Here is a 16,873-nt window from a genome sequence, read left to right as displayed (position 1 = left end):
ATTGGACTTGTATACCCTCTCAAGAAAAAACATTTCTTTTATCAGTGGGTTTATTTGCATAATTATTTTTCCTGAGCTTTATTTCCTTAAAAAGGATTTGTCATGAGTTTCAGAGCTCTATTTGCACTACAACCCTTTCAGAAAATTCTTGAAAATTTCAACCAAAATTTGGGGATGTCATGTGATGTTGCCACATCACTTTTATGCAAAAATATCTTTTGGTCATTGGAGATTTTGAGCTCTACACCAAATTTTCAAATCTGGTCCAATAGGTATTTTTGCACTGCAACCTATTTAAATATTTCTTTAAAAATTCTTCCAAGTGTTTGGAGATGTCAGTAGATGCATATAATTCAACTTTATGAAAAAACCCATGTCTGTTCTTTGAAAAATTTGAGCAAATCATCCTCTTTTGCTCTCTGGTCCAGTTTGGTTTTTTTACTGCAACCCTAATTTATTTTGCTCTAGTGCCCATGAGCTTTTTCCTGCTTGTAGCCCTCCCTACAAAACCCTTAAGTCTAGGAGAGTGGACCCATTGGAGTATTTTTGGTTCATGCAATTACAGCCTTTAGTTTCTGTCCAGGTTTGGTTTTCTCAAAAACTTGCACTATGAAGTTTCTAGTCTTGACCAACTGACCTTGCCACCATCACCTACACCTAAAGAGACACTGGTCTGGAGTTTTTGGCCACCCCAAGAGATGCCTAGATGACCGTGGCATTCTGTCAAACACCTTGTGTGCATGAACAGTTTTGGCATGATTTTTAGTTTGCATTATGAACTTGAGCCCCTGACCCATCCAGCTTGTCCACTAAGCCCCTAGACCACTCTAACCCAGACCTGTTAACTGCCAGCCTCACTCAAACCCTCTAGCACACAATGGCATTGCGTCGAGCACCTGGCGTGCGTGCGCTGGGCGCGCCCAGGGCGCGCGTTTTGCACGTGCGTGCGCACGGGTCGCCGCGTCCCGCCCCTGGCCATTGCTCGCCCGCAGAGCCGCGCCCGTCCTCATCCGCTCGCCAGAACCATCCAAGCCCTCCCCTGGCGCCCTACAGCGCCGCCGTCAGAGCTCCCTTGGCGGCACGCCGGCGTCGCAGCAGCCTCTGCCATGGACGGCGCCGCCCAAGCCACACGCGCGTGCCAGCTGCCCTCTGGAGCAGTCCGAACTCATCCACAAGCTCATCCGCAAGCGCTCGTCGCCGCCACGTCGCCCTGCAGCTACAGAACGGCGGTTTTCCGGCATTCTTATCCGCAGCCGCGGGAACCAACCTCGATCGCCTATAAAAGGAGCCCCCGAGCTCGTCCAGACCCTCAGGCGACCTCAGACCATCTCCCTAGTGCTCCCATAGCCAGCAATCGACGGAGGGAGGCCTTCTTCCTCGTCTCCGGCCAGATCGGCCGCCGCCACGCTCCGGTGCTGAACGTCGCGAGTAGGGCCTCCCCAGCTCATCCAGCGCCACCGTCCGACTCCCCTCAACCATGCGGAGCCACCCAACACCTCAGCCTCGACCGGGAGCCACCGTAGCCCAAGCCCCCAATTGCTCCCGAAACTACCGTCCGCCGCGGAGCTCGCCGCCGGTGGCCCCCTCCACCCCCGCCAGCCTATCAACCACTGGGAGGACTGCCCTGGATCAGCGGATCCATCCCCGCCCTCGAAATCCCGCGGGGAGCCGCTGTTCGTCGACGGCGATCGCCGGAGCCCCGCCACCGCTCGGCCAGAGGAGAAGGAGGCGCGGGCGACTGGTCAAACCTGACCAGTGGGCCTAAGGGACCCACTGTCAGTGACCCAAGAGTCGACCCGCGCTGGCTTAAGTGGAAACGTATTCCACCGAGTACGCCTTCGCTAGGGGAAAGCGTAAGCCCCCGAACCGTTTCCTTTTTCTGATTTTTATTAAAAACAGAACTTTGACTGGCTATAACTTTTTAAATATAAGTCCAATTGACTTGATTCTTTTTCTGTTGTTTCTCAAATTCTCTCCAGTTTATTTTCATATTTATTTGAAAATTTTCCAAACAACTTTTTTGTACTGTTTTAAAATTATGTGTTAATTTAAATTTCCTCAAAATAGGATTTTGGAGAGAGAAGAAAACTTTCAAAAAGTTTTTGGGATGCACCTTGCCTCTCCACAACTTGAAGGCAAGCATTCTGAACCCTGGCATAATATTTTTGTGTGTTGTTTGATGCGGTTACAACACCACCTTGACATGGAGCTTTCGTTATTTTATGTGACGATACGATCATACGCATGAGTGCATAATGAAGATTCTTTGCTGTTAGAAATGGATATGCTTGTGATAGTAATCATCTTCGTATGCCTTTCATGCCTACCGGAAGGAAGCCGGGAAAGTCTTTGTCTTGGGTAGACACGAGCTTGTCTCTAGTTCCTCGTCAAGACGGTTATATATGTCCGGTATGGCACGATGAGGTATGATGAGTGGTGAATTCTGTCTGTTGGTTGAAATATTTTTGTTATGCTAATCATGCAGGAAATACTTAAACCTCCTGAGTCGACCATAGATCGAGTCTTGTTCCAGTAACCCCCATACTTGTTTCGTACTACCACTTGTCCCTGCCACAGGTAGGGTACGGTTCAGTAAGCTGTCAACCCCTTACCAAGCACACACCGTACAGAGAGGCCATGGTGGAAGATACCGGAGGCATCCGGTAGGCATGCCACCTGGTCCGGGGGCATGGGTGTTTCCGGTTGGAGCCGAGGGGGTTAGCTCCCCTAGTTTGCGCGCGTTATAAATTTTGTGATCCCATGCTAAGTCGAGGTTGTAGCCTCCCCACTTAGAGTTTTGCTTAATGGGTGTCGTGGGTGATTCCAAACACCGGTAAGTTAGGCTGGTGTGTGCGGCCAGGTGTGTTTTCAATTAAAAGACCGTAGGCGGAATTAGTCCCGATGGACTAAAGAAATCCGTTACTCGTGGGTAAAGAGTACACCCTCTGAAGAGATTAAACATCTATTCGAATAGCCGTGTCCATGGTTAAGGACTACAGTCTGGGATGGGTCAAGTGTCGGTCTTCGGAGGAAAAACTGCTAAACCAGAACATTGATTATGACCTGTGACATATGAGGATTATGGTTATTATTATTGTGGACTAACCATTTACATTATTTTAATTATTGAGTATCCCTGGGACGGTTCTATCTCCTGGATACTCACTGCGATTATTCTCTTATAAGCCCTTTATGTGGTGTCGCTCAGACGCCCGACTGTGGCATGCTTGTTATTTAAATTACTTAGAAGCCCTTTATGTGGTGTCACTCAGACGCCCGACTGTGGCATGCTTGTTATTTAAATTCTTTATAAGCCCTTTATGTGGTGTCGCTCAGACGCCCGACTGTGGCATGCTTGTTATTTCTATTATTTATAAGCCCTTTATGTGGTGTCGCATAGACGCCCGACTTTGGCGTGCTTGTTATTTCTTTTATTTATAAGCCCTTTATGTGGTGTCGCTCAGACGCCCGACTGAGGCATGATTTATCTTATTATCCTTTCGAGGCGTCGCTTCAGACACTCGATCGGTGCATTCTATTTCTACTCCCGTATTGCATATTCATATTTTATATGAACAACCTGCATGCGTGCATCATGGATTTTGTTTATTTCGTGACTGACGTTATGATCATAGAATATTTCGGAGCATGATTATCCCTTGTTATATTATACCCATGTTCATAATGTTTGCGAGTACATTCAAAAGTACTCACTCGCTTGTCCCTGGCTATTGTCTTGGCCAGATTTCTCGCATGGAGAGGAGCGTTGCGATGACAGCCCCGGAACCTACGCAATGATGATAGCAGCCTCGCGAAGATAGGAGTTATCCTGGTCAGTTGTTCCTGTGGGAAATGGACTCCCATAGACGTAGATGAACAACAAACCGCTTCCGCCATCAACCACTAGAAACCAATTGTTGTACTCATAGGCCACAATGGTCTTGTACTACATATTTTGTACTTTGCTTGGAATTTCTGTATCAAGTTGGTGCCTCATCAGCTAACAGTAATCCTGGGGCTGGTGAGCACAAGGGCCATTTTCTGGGAAATTAATATCCCAAAAACCGGTCCTGACAAACGTGGTATCAGAGCCAGGCTGACCATTGGCTAATCCTATCTTAGCCAGGTCAATAAACCTAGGTTAACCTATCCACCAGACCATAACCCAACCCCGGCCAAGCTTCTCGTGTAAGATAGCCACACAGTGACCCCGACGCTTTTGGCAGTCGGTGCCCAACCTATCAGCCTAGTCTGTCAATCACGCGCCAGTGACCGACACCTAAAATGTCTCATTCGCAAGCGTGCGAAGGAAGACTCCGTTCCCTTTTTTTCTATAAAAAGGGCACGCTAGCCTCAACCCAGCACAGCCCAGCCTCTACCCCAAACCAAGCTAAAATGCCTGGACCCATTGTTCACAATGAGACCACACCAACCAACCTTGGAGGTTTTGTGATCGTGCTCGCAAACCTCACCCGCCGTGCCTATGCATTAGAAGAGCCCCCAGAATATGTTGTGTACCAAGGACCCATGAGCGGTGGGAGCCGTCAATTCTGGGCCACGGTACACATCTATGGTAGGGGTCTATCGCCAGAACGCCCCTACAGGTTCACTGGAAGGACAACTTCCTTTGAGCCACAAGCCATCCAGCTAGCAGCTCGAGAGGCTATAGTTCAACTCCGACACTTGTCGCCCAGAGTTAACTGTCGCTCGTTCTACTACTACCCTAGCCGTGACAGGTATGGTAGGCCGCCCCAGGTTGCCAACGGAGATCACGAGACGGATCCTGCATTATTGCATCTTGTGCGCTATGTAAGTGCACTAGAGGAACTGTTCGATCAAATCACCCTTGATCTGATCGCAGCTCGTGGAGAACTGGTTCGCCGAGCCCCGGCGAGAGGATAAGATGAGCCCGACGCCGACAACCAAGTCGTGCTGTTCGGACAGCCGATCGAGTCCTTGAGGTTTTCCCCAGCCATCGACCAAAATACTTTGGTGTCTCCCCAGAAGTGCTTCGTCGCCTTTTGGGAACACGCTCCAACGGGATTGTGGCCAACAACCCCCGCGATGGTCATCATTGCTACCCCGACCCTGCAGCACCTCAACCTCATCCAGCTAATCCCGATGGTGAAACCCGTGGAGAAGCCTCGACGTCCACAAGGCATGCCCGCCTAGATATGAACAAAGTAGACTAAGTCGCTCGAGTAGTACCAAGCCTTAGTATTTCTACGCCTTGTAATTGTGTGATCCTGTATCACCATAATTAAATGTTGTCTGCTTGTGCACCCCTATTTTTGAATAGTAGCCATGCATAACTACGTCAGCGTACAGTGCATTTTTAAATTCCGGGCCCAGCTACCAGAACCACCCCGACGACACCCACAGCAATGCGTCACATTTATGAGATATGTGTATCTGTGGCATTGACCCCGACCCCAAGAGCAGAACCGACAAACTAGTTACCCTTCACCGCGGTAAATAACCCAGCCCCAATGCTATATAAAAGGCCACCTCGTAACCTTGCCAAGTACCCCTCACCTTGTGCACAACACTCACAGCCATTCCCTTGCCATGCCGAGCCCCAGTATTTATCTGAGAACTCCAGATGCCACCCCAGGTAGTTTTGTCAAAATATTGTGGGACTTTACCTACAGTACCATGAGTGCTATCCATCCACCCCAGTACGAGTTGCTCAAATCGAGGATCACCCCATCCACCTCGAAATATTGGGCAGTGGTGCACATCCCTCCCGCAAACCCAAACCAAGACCCAACGGAAGTCTCCTTCGTGGGGAAATCCATGCCGACTCCGCAAATGGCCATAGAAGCTGCTGCGTATGAAGCGCTTGCTCGTCTTCGATTCGCGGTACCCTATGCCAGCGAACGAGGGTATTATTAATTTCCGAGTCGTGCAGCACCCGGAGAAGTAGCATCTTTTCCCGGTGGACGAATCGAAAGAGACCCAGTACTGGCCAACCTTGCCCAGTATGTTATCGCTCAAGAACGTTTGACTCAGCGGGTAATGGGTTATCTCCAGAGCCTCGCTGATTTAAATCCTCAGATCTCGATTGGTAGACCACTGAGACCCGACCAGGAGAGACGCATTCATCGGCTAGTCAATCCGCTTCCCCCGATAGAAGAGGAGTGTGCCCCAGTACCAGAGACGTTTTCTCAGGACCCCGTCCATTTACCGTTTTCGTTGTAGACGTCACCGCTATGTTTATTATCCCAGCATTTATTGATGTGTTGCAACTTATGCGTGGTATCCTAAATTTGCGCGACGGATCAAATATTTGGTTTCAATTATGTGAGCAGTTTTACTGCTGTTAATTTTGATTTAACTAATTTTCACTCGCGATAAATTCTGAAGTGAGGCTTTCCCTGAGTTGCTGCGGCGTATATCTCTTCACGACATAGATTTTTTCACGCAGCACCATAATAGCAGACTCACAACCACAACCACTCGACCACATGCGCTAATTACAAATCCTCGTGCACATTTTGCACCTAACTGATCACACCCGAGCACACCACAATCTCAGTAGGAGAGATTTGTGAGTAATTTATTTGGGTGCAAGTGGCCTCCAGCACACTGACAGCAGTTAGCACTCGATGCCGCACTTAATCCTCGTGATCACCGCCGCCGCGGAGAGCCAACACTCGAGCGGCAGCATCACGACGATCATCAAGGATCATCGCGCACAGGAGCACGGAGAACCCCAGCAATGCCGCGAATCCTCCGCACACCAGGATCAAGTACCAGTCCGGCATCACCTCCGCCATTAGAGCCTCGTCTCGAGCTCCTGCAAACAGAAATGGAGGAGAATGAAGGAGAAGGAGAAGCGAGGCCAGGTGTGAGGAAGAAGAAAGGAGCACCTCGATCATTTTATAGCTCGAGATCGGTGTACGGTGGGCGAGGTCCACCAGCGCCGCTCGTCGCTCGATCGCCGGTGTTCGGAGGCGAATCCGCGAGCAGTGCCGACAGTGCACTGGCCCGCGAGGTGAGTGCATGCTGCACCGGCAGCTAGCACGCCGCGCACTACCGCAGTACGGCCTAGATGCCCTACGCGCTAGACGTCGCCGGTGGAGAAAGCGCGGGAAAGCACGCGGGAGAAAGGAAGAGGAGAGAGCCAGAGGTAGAAGAAGAGGCCGACAGTGGGCCCCGGGTCCACCCGTCAGCCAGAGGGAGCACTGTGCTCTTCGGTACGACCAGCGTATTTTAGAAATTTAGAATTTATTCTAAATTTACTATATCCAACGTAGAAATCTCTCGTTTTCCCCAAACCATGGATTTTTCCCACACAGCGCCAGTATACCACACTATAGTTTTACACCACTTATTGCCCACTCACTGTAGCCACATTTTATTGCATGAATAGGATGGTTATTTGTTTGTGATAGTAGGAGTAATATTTTCAAAACAGCCCTTAGCAAATCCCGAGGACGAGATTTTTTCTTAAGGGGGGTAGTGTTGTGACACCCCAAAATTTTGACCTTGATTTATTAATTAAAATTTTGCCAGGAAATTTAATTTTTATTTTCTGGATTTATCTTTTGATTTGCGAACCTCTCTTTTCTTTGATATTGTGGAGTTTTTACCCCAAGTGAAAATCTTCCAAAAATATTATTGGACTTGTATACCCTCTCAAGAAAAAACATTTATTTTATCAGTGGGTTTATTTGCATAGTTATTTTTCCTGAGCTTTATTTCCTTAAAAAGGATTTGTCATGAGTTTCAGAGCTCTAATTGCACTACAACCCTTTCAGAAAATTCTTGAAAATTTCAACCAAAATTTGGGGATGTCATGTGATGTTGCCACATCACTTTTATGCAAAAAATCTTTTGGTCATTGGAGATTTTGAGCTCTACACCAAAATTTCAAATCTGGTCCAGTAGGTATTTTTGGACTGCAACCTATTTAAATATTTCTTTAAAAATTCTTCCAAGTGTTTGGAGATGTCAGTAGATGCATATAATTCAACTTTATGCAAAAACCCATGTCTGTTCTTTGAAAAATTTGAGCAAATCATCCTCTTTTGCTCTCTGGTCCAGTTTGGTTTTTTATACTGCAACCCTAATTTGTTTTGCTCTACTGCCCATGAGCTTTTTCCTGCTTGTAGCCCTCCCTACAAAACCCTTAAGTCCAGGAGAGTGGACCCATTGGAGTATTTTCGGTTCATGCAATTACAGCCTTTAGTTTCTGTCCAGGTTTGGTTTTCTCAAAAACTTGCAATATGAAGTTTCTAGTCTTGACCAACTAACCTTGCTACCATCACCTACACCTAAAGAGACACTGGTCTGGAGTTATTGGCCACCCCAAGAGATGCCTAGATGACCGTGGCATTCTGTCAAGCACCTTGTGTGCATGAACAGTTTTGGCATGATTTTTAGTTTGCATTATGAACTTGAGCCCCTGACCCATCCAGCTTGTCCACTAAGCCCCTAGACCACTCTAACCCAGACCTGTTAACTGCCAGCCTCGCTCAAACCCTCTAGCACACGATGGCATTGCGTCGAGCACCTGGCGTGCGTGCGCTGGGCGCGCCCAGGGCGCGCGTTTTGCACGTGCGTGCGCACGGGTCGCCGCGTCCCGCCCCTGGCCATTGCTCGCCCGCAGAGCCGCGCCCGTCCTCATCCGCTCGCCAAAACCCTCCAAGCCCTCCCCTGGCGCCCTACAGCGCCGCCGTCAGAGCTCCCTTGCCGGCACGCCGGCGTCCCCAGCAGCCTCTGCCATGGACGGCGCCGCCCAAGCCACACGCGCGCGCCAGCTGCCCTCTGGAGCAGTCCGAACTCATCCACAAGCTCATCCGCCAGCGCTCGTCACCGCCACATCGCCCTGCAGCTACAAAACGGCGGTTCGCCGGTGTTCTTATCCGCAGCCGCGGGAACCGACCTCGACCGCCTATAAAAGGAGCCCCCGAGCTCGTCCAGACTCTCAGGTGACCTCAGACCATCTCCCTAGTGCTACCATAGCCAGCAATCGACGGAGGGAGGCCTTCTTCCTCGTCTTCGGCCAGTTCCGCCGCCGCCACGCTCCGGTGCCGAACGTCGCGAGCAGGGCCTCCCCAGCTCATCCAGCACCACCGTCCGACTCCCCTCAACCATGCGGAGCCACCCAACACGTCAGCCTCGACCGGGAGCCACCGTAGCCGAAGCCCCCAATTGCTCCCGAAACCACCGTCCGCCGCGGAGCTCGCCTCCGGTGACCCTCTCCACCCTCGCCAGCCTATCAACCACTGGGAGGACCACCCTGGACCAGCGGATCCATCCCCACCCTCAGAATCCCGCGGGGAGCCGCTGTTCGTCGACGGCGATCGCCGGAGCCCCGCCACCGCTCGGCCAGAGGAGAAGGAGGCGCGGGCGACTGGTCAAACCTGACCAGTGGGCCCAAGGGACCCACTGTCAGTGACCCACGAGTCGACCCACGCTGGCTTAAGTGGAAATGTATTCCACCGAATACGCCTTCGCTAGGGGAAAGCGTAAGCCCCCGAACCGTTTCCTTTTTCTGATTTTTATTAAAAACAGAACTTTGACTGGCTATAACTTTTTAAATATAAGTCCAATTGACTTGATTCTTTTTCTGTTGTTTCTCAAATTCTGTCTAGTTTATTTCATATTTATTTGAAAATTTTCCAAACAACTTTTTTGTACTGTTTTAAAATTATGTTTTAATTTAAATTTCCTCAAAATAGGATTTTGGAGAGAGAAGAAAACTTTCAAAAAGTTTTTGGGATGCACCCTGCCTCTCCACAACTTGAAGGCAAGCATTCTGAACCCTGGCATAATATTTTTGTGTGTTGTTTGATGCGGTTACAACACCACCTTGACATGGAGCATTCGTTATTTTATGTGACGATACGGTCATACGCATGAGTGCATAATGAAGATTCTTTGCTGTTAGAAATGGATATGCTTGTGATAGTAATCATCTTCGTATGCCTTTCATGCCTACCGGAAGGAAGCCGGGAAAGTCTTTGTCTTGGCTAGACACGAGCTTGTCTCTAGTTCCTCGTCAGGACGGTTATGTCCGGTATGGCATGATGAGGTATGATGAGTGGTGAATTCTGTCTGTTGGTTGAAATATTTTTGTTATGCTAATCATGCAGGAAATACTTAAACCTCCTGAGTCGACCATAGATCGAGTCTTGTTCCAGTAACCCCCATACTTGTTTTGTACTACCACTTGTCCCCGCCACAGGTAGGGTACGGTTCAGTAAGCTGTCAACCCCTTACCAAGCACACACCGTACAGAGAGGCCATGGTGGAAGATGCCGGAGGCATCCGGTAGGCATGCCACCTGGTCCGGGGGCATGGGTCTTTCCGGTTGGAGCCGAGGGGGGTAGCTCCCCTAGTTTGCGCGCGTTATAAATTTTGTGATCCCATACTAAGTCGAGGTTGTAGCCTCCCCACTTAGAGCTTTGCTTAATGGGTGTCGTGGGTGATTCCAAACACCGGTAAGTTAGGCTGGTGTGTGCGGTCAGTTGTGTTTTCAATTAAAAGACCGTAGGCGGAATTAGTCCCGATGGACTAAAGAAATCCGTTACTCGTGGGTAAAGAGTACACCCTCTACAGAGATTAAACATCTATTCGAATAGCCATGTCCATGGTTAAGGACAACAGTCTGGGATGGGTCAAGTGTCGGTCTTAGTGTCGGTCTTCGGAGGAAAAACTGCTAAACCAGAACATTGATTATGACCTGTGACATATGAGGATTATGATTATTATTATTGTGGACTAACCATTTACATTATTTGAATTATTGAGTATCCCTGGGACGGTTCTACCTCCTGGATACTCACTGCGATTATTCTCTTATAAGCCCTTTATGTGGTGTCGCTCAGACGCCCGACTGTGGCATGCTTGTTATTTAAATTACTTATAAGCCCTTTATGTGGTGTCGCTCAGACGCCCGACTGTGGCATGCTTGTTATTTAAATTCTTTATAAGCCCTTTATGTGGTGTCGCTCAGACGCCCGACTGTGGCATGCTTGTTATTTCTATTATTTATAAGCCCTTTAGGTGGTGTCGCATAGACGCCCGACTGTGGCGTGCTTGTTATTTCTTTTATTTATAAGCCCTTTATGTGGTGTCGCTCAGACGCCCGACTGAGGCATGATTTATCTTATTATCCTTTCGAGGCGTCGCTTCAGACACTCGATCGGTGCATTCTATTTCTACTCTCGCATTGCATATTCATATTTTATATGAAAAACCTGCATGCGTGCATCATGGATTTTGTTTATTTCGTGACTGACGTTATGATCATAGAATATTTCGGAGCATGATTATCCCTTGTTATATTATACCCGTGTTCATAATGTTTGCGAGTACATTCAAAAGTACTCACTGGCTTGTCCCTGGCTATTTTCTTGGCCAGATTTCTCGCATGGAGAGGAGTGTTGCGATGACAGCCCCGGAACCTACGCAATGATGATAGCAGCCTCGCGAAGATAGGAGTTATCCTGGTCAGCTGTTCCTATGGGAAATGGAGTCCCATAGACGCAGATGAACAACAAACCGCGTCCGCCATCAACCACTAGAAACCAATTGTTGTACTCATAGGCCACAATGGTCTTGTACTACATATTTTGTACTTTGCTTGGAATTTCTGTATCAAGTTGGTGCCTCATCAGCTAACAGTAATCCTGGGGCTGGTGAGCACAAGGGCCATTTTCTGGGAAATTAATATCCCGAAAACCGGTCCTGACAGAGGAGTCCGACTCGGACTCCCCTCGGCGTCCGTGCGCGGCACGACGGCGGGGAAGGCGGCGGCGCGCGGGAGTGGGCCGGCTGGGTTTCGGCCCAGTCGGTCCGGGAAACTTTTTTTTAATAAATTCCGCCGAAGAAAAATCCTAATAAAATATAATAGAATTCTAAAAATGCCAAAAACAATTTTCGTTGTCTAAATAAAATATTTAGAACAAAGTGAACATTTTTCTGGCCTAAGAATGCTGAAAAATGCATATTTTTTTTCTAATTCAAATAAAACCCAAATAAAAAATTTATTTGATTTTAAAAAATCCTCCAGTATTTCTCTCTTTTTGAAGAAGTCATATTATCTTCTCTCTTTTATTTTGATATTTGAAATATTCGGAGAGAAAAATATTAAAACCAAAATGATCCTCTTTTCAAATTTGATAAAAATTCAAATATGAAAATCATGAAATCCCCAACTCTCTCCGTGGGTCCTTGAGTAGCTTAAGATTTCTAGGATCACCACCGAAATGCAAATAAAATACGATATGCATATGATGGCCTATGTATAACATCCAAATTGAAAATTTGGGATGATACAAACCTACCCCCTTAAAATGAATCTCGCCCTCGAGATTAGGGTTGCCTAGCAAATAGGTGAGGGTGGTCTTTCTGTAGGTCTTCCTCTCGTTCCCATGTGGCTTCATCCTCGGTATGGTGGCTCCACTAAACTTTGCAAAACTTGATAACCTTGCTGCGCATAACTCTGCTGGCAAACTCGAGAATCTTGACAGGTTTCTCCTCGTAGGTTAGGTCACTGTCCAACTGAATTGCTTCCAGGGCACTATATCTCTCAGAGGAATATCGGCCATCTCTGCATGGCACTTCTTCAACTGGGAACGTGAAACACATCCTGAATTCCTAACAATCCTTCGGGTAACTCCTACTTGTAGGCTACTTCTCCCATACGTTCCAAAACTCGGTATGGTCCTACAAATCTCGGGGCTAACTTTCCCTTAACTCCAAATCGTTTCACTCCTCGCAAAGGTGACACCCGAAGATATGCTCTGTCTCCGATTTCATAGACTACCTCCTTGCGTTTTGAGTCTGCATAACTCTTCTGCCTGGACTGAGCTACCTTCAGTCTATATTGAATCAACTTAACCTTCTCTTCAGACTCTTTGATCAAATCTGGTCCAAACAACTGACAGTCTCCAACTTCATCCCACATCAACGGTGTCCTGCACCTTCTCCCACACAAAGCTTCGAAAGGTTCCATCTTCAAACTGGCTTGGTAACTATTGTTGTATGAGAACTCCGCGTAAGGCAAATTATCATCCCAACTAGATCCATAATCTAGCGCACAAGCTGTCAACATGTCCTCCAGAATTTGATTGACTCTCTCGGTCTATCCATCTGTCTGCGGATGAAAGGTTGTACTGAACTCTAGCCTGGTACCCAAAGTCTGGTGCAACTGATTCCAAAACTTCGTAGTAAACTGAGTCCCTCTATCAGATACGATGGTCCTCGGAACTCCATGCAGACATACGATCCTGGTCATATATATCTTGGCCAACTTCGCACTCGTGCAGGTGGTTTTCACTGGGATAAAGTGAGCTACTTTGGTCAAACGATCCACTACTACTCAGATAGAATCATACCCTGATCGGGTCCTGGGTAATCCGGTGATGAAATCCATGCCAAAATTGTCCCACTTCCATTCGGGTATCGGCATAGGCTGCAGTAATCCTGCTGGCTTCTGATGTTCCGCCTTCACTCTCTGACATACATCACATACGGCTACATACTCGGCGATATCCTTCTTCATACCAGTCCACCAGAAGCGCTCCTTCAAATCCAAATACATCTTGGTGTTTCTGGGGTGTATCGAGTATGGCGAGTCATGAGCTTCCTGAAGTATCAACTTCCTGATCTCCGCATTATTGGGTACATAAACACGGTCCGCAAACCATAAAGTTTCATGCTCATCCTCACGAAAACCTTTGGCTTTTCCTTTGCTCATATTCTCCTTTGTCTCAGCAACTTCCTTGTCATCCTTCTGAGCTGCTCGAATCCTTCCGAATAATGTTGATAGAAGCTCCATTGCTGCAACAAAACCTCTAGGGACTATCTCCAAACGAAGCTCCCTGAGATCTTCGGCCAACTCCTTTGGTAATCCTCCGCTTATGAGGGTATTGACATAACTCTTCCGGCTCAAAGCGTCTGCTACGACATTGGCCTTTCCTGGATGATAGTGTAGCTTCATATCATAATCCTTTATAAGCTCCAATCATCTCCTCTGCCTGAGGTTCAGCTCCTTCTGTGTGAAAATGTACTTCAAACTCTTGTGATCTATGTACACATCACAACGGTTTCCAATAAGAAAATGTCTCCAGGTCTTGAGCGCATGCACTACGGCTGCTAACTCCAGATCATGCGTGGCATAATTCAGTTCATGCGGTCGAAGCTAACGTGAGGCATATGAAACAACTATTCCATCTTGCATAAGTACACCTCCAAGTCCTAAGCGAGAGGCATCGCAATACACTTGGAAATCCTTGCGTATATCCGGCAGAATCAGCACTGGGGCTGTAACCAAACGTTTCTTCAGCTCTTGGAAACTTGCCTCACATTCATCTGTCCATTTTAACTTAGTGTCCTTCTTCAACAACTCCGTCATGGGCTTCGCAATCTTGGAAAATTCTCAATGAATCTCAAGTAATATCCCGTGAGTCCTGGAGAACTGTGGATCTCTCCGACTGAGGTGGGTGCCAACCACTGAGTGACTGACTGAACCTTGGTAGGGTCTACTGCTATACCTTCCCCTGATATAACATGTCCAAGAAATCCAACTTCCTTCAACCAAAACTCACACTTGCTGAACTTGGCAGATAACTGATGGTCCCTGAGCTTCTCGAGAACTAAGCACAAACTCCTTGTGCTCCTCTTCATTCTTCGAGCATACCAAAATATCATCAATGAATACCACAACAAACTTATCCAAGAACTCCATGAACACCTTATTCATCATACTCATGCAATAGCCAGGCGCATTTGTCAATCCAAATGACATTACTGTGTACTCATATAGCCTGTACCTTGTGGTAAAAGTTGTCTTAGGTATATCCTGTTCTCGGATCTTCAGCTGGTGGTACCCTGATCGCAGATCGATCTTGGAAAATACTTTAGCTGCTTGCATCTGGTCAAACAAATCATTGATCATCGGTATGGGTACTTATTCTTGATCATCACTTCATTTAATGCGCGATAATCAACAACCATTCTCAAAGAACCCATCCTTCTTCTCAACTAAGAGCACTGGGGCTCCCCACGGTGACGAACTTGGTCGAATGTAACCTTTCTTCAATAACTCTTTAATCTGCTTCCTAATTTCCTCCGGATCATTTGCGGGCATCCGGTATGGCCTCTTCGATATTGGAAGGAGGGAGTACTATGAGCACTGCATACTCTACTACAGATGTTGTCAGTACTCCACTAGAACTATTAGACAGGGAGCTTAAAATAAGTTACTATTGGACTGGCTATACGTGGCGAAATCCTAGCAGGAAGAGCATGCGTGAGAACAAGCACATTCACGTGTTTGAAAACAAAATGGAAACCGTCTCTGTTTGAATACAAATCTAGGAGTACGTACGAAACTAACAATATTGATTGGGCGTTGTTGAATGTTGATACTTTTTTTCTGTATGTTTGATCAAAGTAGAGATACTTTGACTACACACAAAACTTATATGTAAACTAGAAAGAATCGGAGAGAGTATATTGTACGTTCAAAAGCGAAACGAACATTGAATACCATTTATATATGATTTGCGGATGCTATGATCGCTGGTTCAAAATTTTGAATCCGCCTTAGGTATCACACATGCACCCACTCGTTCTCTCTCGGTTTCATCTTGGGGTCCGATGATGGATTGAATGAGGACTAGGGTGGGTACAATACGTTTGTTTCTCTTATGAACGTAGAATATACTCCCTCTGATCCCCACAGACCCCCCCCCCCCCCCGCGCGTCATTTCTATCATAGAAACAGACCAAACCTTTATCTCCTTGCACGACACACAATTGATCTCTCAACATAAATAGATCTCGTCAAGATGTGTCGGGGCATGAACCGAATGGGATGTCAAAACTAAGACGGGAGGCGACACGTAGTGGAGGTAAAGTGAAACTATAAATGAACCATTTATTTGTATGCATGTCAGAAAAATTACAACATTGGAAATACAAGCATGGTCTAGGCACACATGCGAATGATACTCGGCGGAATGTTCAAATAAGGCATGCAGGAGGATGGACTCGACCGCACGGCGGCATGATCGATGGAGAAGAGGGTTGGAGAGGAATGAGAAATAAGCAACGCCACATGATTATACTTGAGCGGCTCAAATAAACAATAACTTGTCTCGTTTTCCCTGCCGTCTTAGTTACGGAGTAAGATACTCCCTCCGTTATTATTTACTCTGCATATTAGGTTTGACTGAAGTCAAACTTCATAAAATTTGACCAAATTTACAATAGCATATCTATATGATGTGAAAGTATATTCAATAATGAATCTAATGGTATTGATTTGTTATTGTATATGTTATTATTTCTGTCTATAAACTTTGTCAAAGTTTACAAAGTTTGACTTTGAGAAAAGCTAAAATGCGTAGTAAATAAAAACAGAGGGAGTACGCAGGGACTAGTATAGTTATGTAGCGATCCAACCTCAGACGGTCAAATCTCTGTGCATAAGTGTCATCCCTGGATCGGTAATGCTGACACACACAGTACTTGAAGGATTTATAACACAGTGCAATCACACACTCATTACAACGAAATATCTCAAAAGAGAACTTATTACAATAATATGGCTTAAGGCCATCTAAAAAGATAACTTCGGAAGCATCGAAGGTAAATGAGTCCATCAACTCCAACGGCATAGCTGAGTGCACGACAACGACCGAGCGCACCTTACTCTTCGTCTGAAAAGTCTGCAACATAATACGCTGCAGCCCGAAACAGGTCAGCACATGGAATATGCTGGCAAAATAACACTATAGGGCAATGAACAAGATAAAGGCTAACACTACATGCATATCTGGCTGGTGGAGGCTCTATGGTTATTATGTTTTTGCGAAAAGCCATTTTTTCCCTACAACAAAGGAATATATTT

The sequence above is a fragment of the Aegilops tauschii genome, chromosome 3, assembly GCF_002575655.3.
Source record: "Aegilops tauschii subsp. strangulata cultivar AL8/78 chromosome 3, Aet v6.0, whole genome shotgun sequence".
NCBI classification, from domain to species: domain Eukaryota; kingdom Viridiplantae; phylum Streptophyta; class Magnoliopsida; order Poales; family Poaceae; genus Aegilops; species Aegilops tauschii.
Note: the sequence above shows the minus strand (reverse complement) of the source record.